This window comes from Arachis duranensis, chromosome 6 (assembly GCF_000817695.3).
Source record: "Arachis duranensis cultivar V14167 chromosome 6, aradu.V14167.gnm2.J7QH, whole genome shotgun sequence".
NCBI classification, from domain to species: domain Eukaryota; kingdom Viridiplantae; phylum Streptophyta; class Magnoliopsida; order Fabales; family Fabaceae; genus Arachis; species Arachis duranensis.
Window position 1 is genome coordinate 12,326,052 of NC_029777.3, and position 6,890 is coordinate 12,332,941.

Consider the following 6,890-nt stretch of genomic DNA (forward strand, 5'->3'; position numbering starts at 1 on the left):
TAATGACACAGAAAAAATAAAAAGGTTAAAATTTAGGATTCGCAATATATATATTAAGAATATTTTAATATTTTAGTTATTTTTTATTATAGTAATTATTTTTTATAAAAAATATTAATTTAGATCGGTTTAAGATTTGGTTTACTAATTTTTTGGATAAATCAATTTGTCTGATTTAATTTTGACAAAAATAATACAGTTTAATTGATTATATGTATTAAATTTTAATTATTAAAAAATATCTTTAAAAAAAATGTTTTAATTATCTTTATCAGAGTGACTCCTATAAATATAATAAAGTAGAAATTTAAATACAATCCAGATAATTTATGTAAAATTAATAGTTAAGAATTGTTAAATGATAATTTAATTAAATTAGTCAAATTATTTAATAGTTTTCGGTTATTACCTTTACATAAAATTTACTCCACTGAATTTTTATCGTATAATAACGATCGCTTAGTTATAATTTCTTTGTCATGCCATATAGTAGTAACTTAGCATATCTTATTACAAATTTACAACATCTAATCTTTATAAACTCTAGCTGAATTATATTATACAAGTTCTTTATTATAGCATTACTCAGAAGCAATATATAACCGAAAAGAGAAAGACTGCAAGACTACTGAAGGTGCATGCATGGTAACTGGAAATGTGGGAAAAGTTATTGTTATTATGGCTGGAGCTGAAAAATTAAACATATATAAACTCAATCTGATTCGGTTTTTTTATCATGCTAATTAGAATAAACGAGTCAATTTGTAATTAGTCATCTACTAGTAAGGTTAATAGTTCATCTTTTCTTTTTCATAAAATTCAACTCATATGATTACGATATGTCAATTAAGAATTTTATTTTGTAGACCAGTAATGTCCACAAAAAAAGTAGTTTAAATTCACATTAAATCTTAAATTGTGTTTTTTACTCTTTGATTTATAATTAAAAACAAATTTAATAAATTTGTCTCATACAATGAGAAAATTGAAAATTTTAACTTTCTAAATTAAATTCTTAAACCAGAGAAATAATGTGTAAATTATATATATAATTATTTGGCCAATAAAAACTAACAACATGATATAGATAGTTGCTGGAAAGTTTTTATTTTTATTTTTTTTTAATATGAAAAGAAGGAAAATCAATTATAAATTTATTTTTTATCTTGTATAATTAATATTTAGTTTTTTTATTAGTAAAATTTTGGGTCTATTTAACATCATTTTAGATCAATATATTCAATTTTAAATTTCACATTATATTTATTTATCATTTTTTCTCCGATGTCTAAATTTTCTACATCTATCTGTCACTGTAAATTTTTGGATGACTATAATTTTTTAGAATTCTAAAGAAAAATAAAAAGAAATAAACTAGGCAACAATATAGTTTGATTATGGGTAAGTTGTAATGGCTGCTGAGATATGAACATTTAATCGCATGGCTCCAGCCCTGGAAATTCGAGCATACGTCCAATTCTAACACGTCAACTTTATATGTTTGATATGCCAATTAAATAAAAATGGACCCACACTAACCAATATGCTGCGTAAACTATTCTGTCTACCTTGTTATATTAAAAATAAAATTTTATGAATTTAATTCAATTTTAAAAATAGTAGCTTTTTATATTTATAAAAATTACAGAAATTATTTTTAATTAATGGAAGATTTGTAATACACATTTTTTATAGCCCGGATTATATTAAGATATTTGGAGCATATAATTTTTATGATCAAATCTTCAAATATCGATATATGTAACACTTTATTTAAATAGAATAATTTTGAGAAAAAAATTAAGTCAAGAAATATTAAAAGAAGAGATTAAGGGTGTTTTGTCGATTTTTTGCAAATCGATAGTGGTTCGATATCTAATAGTTTGGGAGCGAAACCTATTCTTCTTTGTAGGTAACAGTTTTTTATAAGTGCATCAAAGCGTGTCAAATTAGGACAGGCATCGAAATAAAGAGTAAATAAAAATTTGTAAAAGGATAAAAGAAGTTAAAAACAATAAATTCGAAAAGGAAATTGGTTGAAATCGAAAAAGTTGCGTTGAAATTTAAAGAAAACGGTAAAGGTGCCTTCGACTGGGTCAAAGGGCTTTTGGCATGAAAATTAAAAGTATTGGAATATAAATTGTATTCAAAAATTAAATCATTACTTGAAATATAAATTTGTTTGAAAAGTAAAGTTTACAGAAAATTAAATTAAAAAGATAATGACATGGAAGGAACCCTACAGATAATTAACTCGAAGCAGACTCAGAAAGTCTCTGGAGATGTGAGTGTGCGTGAGTAATTTCTAAATCAAAGTTTCAACCCTTATTCCCTAAAATTTTCTAATATTTATAACCTACTACTGTAATCGATCATTAATGGCATGGTAATATCTTGTATGCACAGTCTCAGGTAACCGTTCCTGCTCTTTTGCTAATAAACGTTACTCATAAATTCATCACATGGTGAAAACCTTCAACTTCTCGCCACAACATAACCCTCCGATTCTCCTTTCGAACTCCTATTCGATTCCTCAACTGAATACTTATTCGATTTGCAAAATGACTAAATCGAACCCATGTAGAATAATTTTCAACAAATGCCTGCACACGTGTCATTTTGACCTTTATTCCCATCCTAACAACCTTTTGAAACTTCGAATCGGTATCTCTTAGTCGCTCCATTGGATTAATGTGTTTGTCTTCGAAATCGTTTCTTGGAAGATGAAACACTTAATCCAAATTCAAATTTTAATCTCCTGAATCAGTAATAATTACCATTTAACTTTCTCATTACTACTGACCCATTCGACACGTTTCCCGTGACTTGCACTTTCTCTCTCCACCACTTCGCATTCTTCGCAAAGTTACCTCATTTCTCTTTGAACTCTCTCTGCGATAACGGCTACAGTAAAACTCTCTTTAAATTCGACACTTTCACCTTTGTCAGACTTTCTCGAACCTTTATCCTCTCGATTTCTCTTGCATCCATTTTTCTTACACAACCTCTATTCTCCAATCTTCATTCCTCTTTGCTCTGCAATGGCCGCTTCTTCATCTCATGCTGCTGCCCAAGACAAGGGTAAAGGCCCCATGGTGGCACCACCCGCTTCACCAGCCCTCCATGTGTTGAATCAAGTCAATGATGAAGTCATTGATGACCCACAATTTCAAATCAATGATACCAGAATCCTAATCCCTTTCACGGTAGGTGGAGATACTCATTGTTTCATTGGGCCTATTGAATCTCTGGAAAGGGCAAACAAGAAACTACCCTTCTTCCCTAGTGCTCAAGAGAAAGATTTGTTGATCAACCAAGCCCTCGATATCTCTTTCTTCATCAATCAAAATTTTTTCAGAAATAACCCAATGATTAACACACGAGGGACTACTTCAAAGCCTAGCATCAACGCCTTGCTCCCACAAAGAGCGTTGCTTGGGGGCTCTGTGAATTCAGGACCTTCTAAGACTTTCCCATTTCTCACCCTCAACTCTCCCTTGGATGATTGGGGTCGTAACCTGCTTCTGGAATAGGACTACTAACAATTTCCACCTTTCTTGTAGAATGTTTGGTATGCCTCTTTTGGACTTAGTTGCTATTACAGGGCTCCTGTTAAGTCTTTCAGACTTCACTTCTGACATGTAACCCAACCGCCAATACAACATTGCCTCACCACTTCCTATAGTGACTTTATTGCTCATCATATGGGTGCAGAGGGCACTGCTATTATGGATGATGAGCATGTAGCTTTTCTGTTCTATTGGCTAAATGCAATCGTCTTCTGTTCCCGAAGTGTCCAGATGTCAAAGTTTTTCCTTCCTCTGGCTGCTCAGCTTCATGAAGAAAATAATCTTAATTTGGCCAAGCTTCTTCTAGGGCATGTTTTTGAAAAACTTGGTCAATTTGTAAATTGTCTCTGAAACAATTATTTAATCAATACAGGTGGCCCTCTCTGGCTTCTCCAGCTATGGCTTAATACCATTTTTGAAAAATATATGATAAAGCTTGGAGGTGGTGCTACCGATAAACAGCACATCAAAGGCTTCCGATTGGCTGATTTTAAGCCAGATTTCCCAGAAACACGATTAGACAAAGACCGATTTTGGGCTGTTTTTTCTCTCTTCCACTCCTTTCATCCGTCGAAATTGTGGTCCTGCATGACTTGAGCGTTTACTCTTTCCAAATGACACTGAAGAAAATGAACTTGCTAATCGAAGTTGGGTGAATTTGCTGATTGTTCAAATAATTCTTACAGAACTGCCCCAACACAAAAAAGAAAAGTTCAAAGTGACCCTGTACGCCCCTCATTTTGCAACCAGGCAACTTGGCTTCTCACAAGCCATCCCAACTCCACTTCCTCGAAAAAATAAGCCATTTTTCCAAATCACTCTGACTTCACAACAAGAACTCAATGCTTGCCTCTTGAAGAATCAACAACAGAGAGAAAGGTTAATTACCTCATTTATGATCGAATCTCATATATCACCAAGTCTTGTTTCGAATGGTGGGCTGCTTACTACTCTAGGTACAGTCGTACCTTAGAGGAAATCAAGCGCTCTGCTATTCGAACGGCCCCTGCTGCTAAAGGTTCTCCCAGAAAATATCAAAAAAGAAAAGCTGACACCACAGCCTCCTCACGACAATCGCAACGAAAAAGTAGAAGTACTCCCACAAGAACTTCCAGAAGGGTAACTATTTCTACCTATACCTATGCACCTTGAACTGAAATATTTCGAAAATCACATTTACTTAATAACTCTTGATTTCAATCTTTTCATCAGTTACGGTTGCAACCGTCGAGTGAGAACTTTGATGAAAGTGAGCAATCTATTTGGAACATCCTTGCTACATCGTCACAATCAGAGGATACAATCGATTCAAATCCAGGTCCTCAGCTAATTCGAAGGCCAAGACTCATTCTGGTAACATTATCATTTCTACATATATTTCATTTAAGTTAGAATAAATCTTAACTTATCACTGTGTACCTTATATATCAACCCACTACTGCTGCTCAATCAATCACTTCACCTCCAGCACCTGATCAGCCACTTCTACAATAACAACATGACCAGGGACAAACCACATCTCATTCATCAATCCAGGTTACAGGATCTGTTGAGCCGCTCCAAGTCGCTTTTCCACCTTCCACTAGGACACAGGTGGTTGATTTAACAAAGGAACCTACTCAACACTTTTCAACATAGACTCTGATCCTTGGACTTGTCTCTCCAAACAACCAGGCTGCCCCTTTCTACTGAATACCAAGTGGCCCCAGATTCTGACTCTGTCTCTCGAGTTGCTGAAACTACTGCTTTAGATTCTCCTCCATCCAGAGTCTTAAAAACCTTTCCTTCTCCCCAAAGGCCCTCCAGTTCTCCCCAACATGCTGAATTTTAAACTCTCCTTAGTCAAGGATCTGAAAATTTGGGTGTTTTTACTGAACCTACAAGTGCTACTCTTAAATCAAGTCATCCAAGAATATGAAGTACCTATTTCTGTTTCTGTACTTCCTGGTCCTTCTACATCTGGTCCTTCATTTGAGTTAAATGTCAATGCTCGAGAAAAACTTCTGTCACTTATCAAACTCTTGGATCATTCACCAATTGACTGGATTAATGATACAGCCTCAACAACCTTTTGTCTGATCTTTCGAACTCTACTTTTGAACTTCCAGCTCCTACTCCACATTCCTCCCTAGTCTATCAATTCAAACAAATTGCCAACAACAGCATAGCTTTCCAAAAGAAACTTCAAGAAATCAAAAACGAGGAAACTAAGATCAGAACTAAGGCAGAAGGTTATACTATAGCCCTTCAACCAATCAAAACTTTCCGTGAAGTATTCGATTTGAGAATCTCTCAAGCTATTTCTGTTCAAGCTTATTATGACAAGGAAGAGATAAAACTTGAAGCGGAATTGGCCCAGATCAATGAAAAACTTGCCAAAATACGCAAGAGAAGAGCTGATATAGCCATACCTCTGACCACTGCCCAGCAAGAACAACAACTTATCAAAGAAATCATTTCTATTAAAGGATAAAGCTATGCTCAGACTTGGCAAAACTCATGGTGCCTCATATTTCTTCTCCTTAAATTCCAGTATTTGTAATGGTTTCCCTTTCTCTTAGACTTATGCATTTTAATTTTGATTAACCAAACAATGATATTTCCCGATTCAATATCTTTAATTTGGTATGCATTTTCCGAATATAATCCTATCACTTGGAAAGGACCTTCCCAATTATGGGACCATTTGCCAAGAAATCTCGATTTTTTTTTCATTGGCAAAATAACTTTCAAAACTAACTCACCTATACTGAAGCACTTTTCTCTTATTCGACGATTATAATTTTGAGCAACACTTTCTTTTTGCCGAATCATATTCTACAGTGCCGATATTCGCTCTAAGTCTAATTCATTTAACTCATTGAACATAGCATTCCAATAATCATTGACTGGAAAGTCGTTCTGTTTTGATACCCTCAAAGTATTCAAATTAATTTCCAATGGAAGCACAACATCATAGCCATAAACTAACTTATAAGGCGATGTACCTGTCGACCCTCTTGGTGAATTTCGATAAGCCCATAGTACTTGACTCAACGTTCATGCCAAGCTCGAGGTCTATTTCTGATTTATTTTTTAATCAAACTTATCAGAACTTTATTTGCTGCCTCAATTTGCCCATTAGTCTGTGCATAATAAGGGGTTGAGGTAACCATATTAATATTTTCTGAGGCTGCAAAATTTTTAATTCTCTGACCAGTAAATATAGTCTCTTCATCAGTGCTCAATATTTTAGGAATTCCGAATCGATAGATTATATGTCCCTCAATGAAGTTTATTATTTCATTTTGACCAACTTCTATTAGGGGAACTACTTCAACC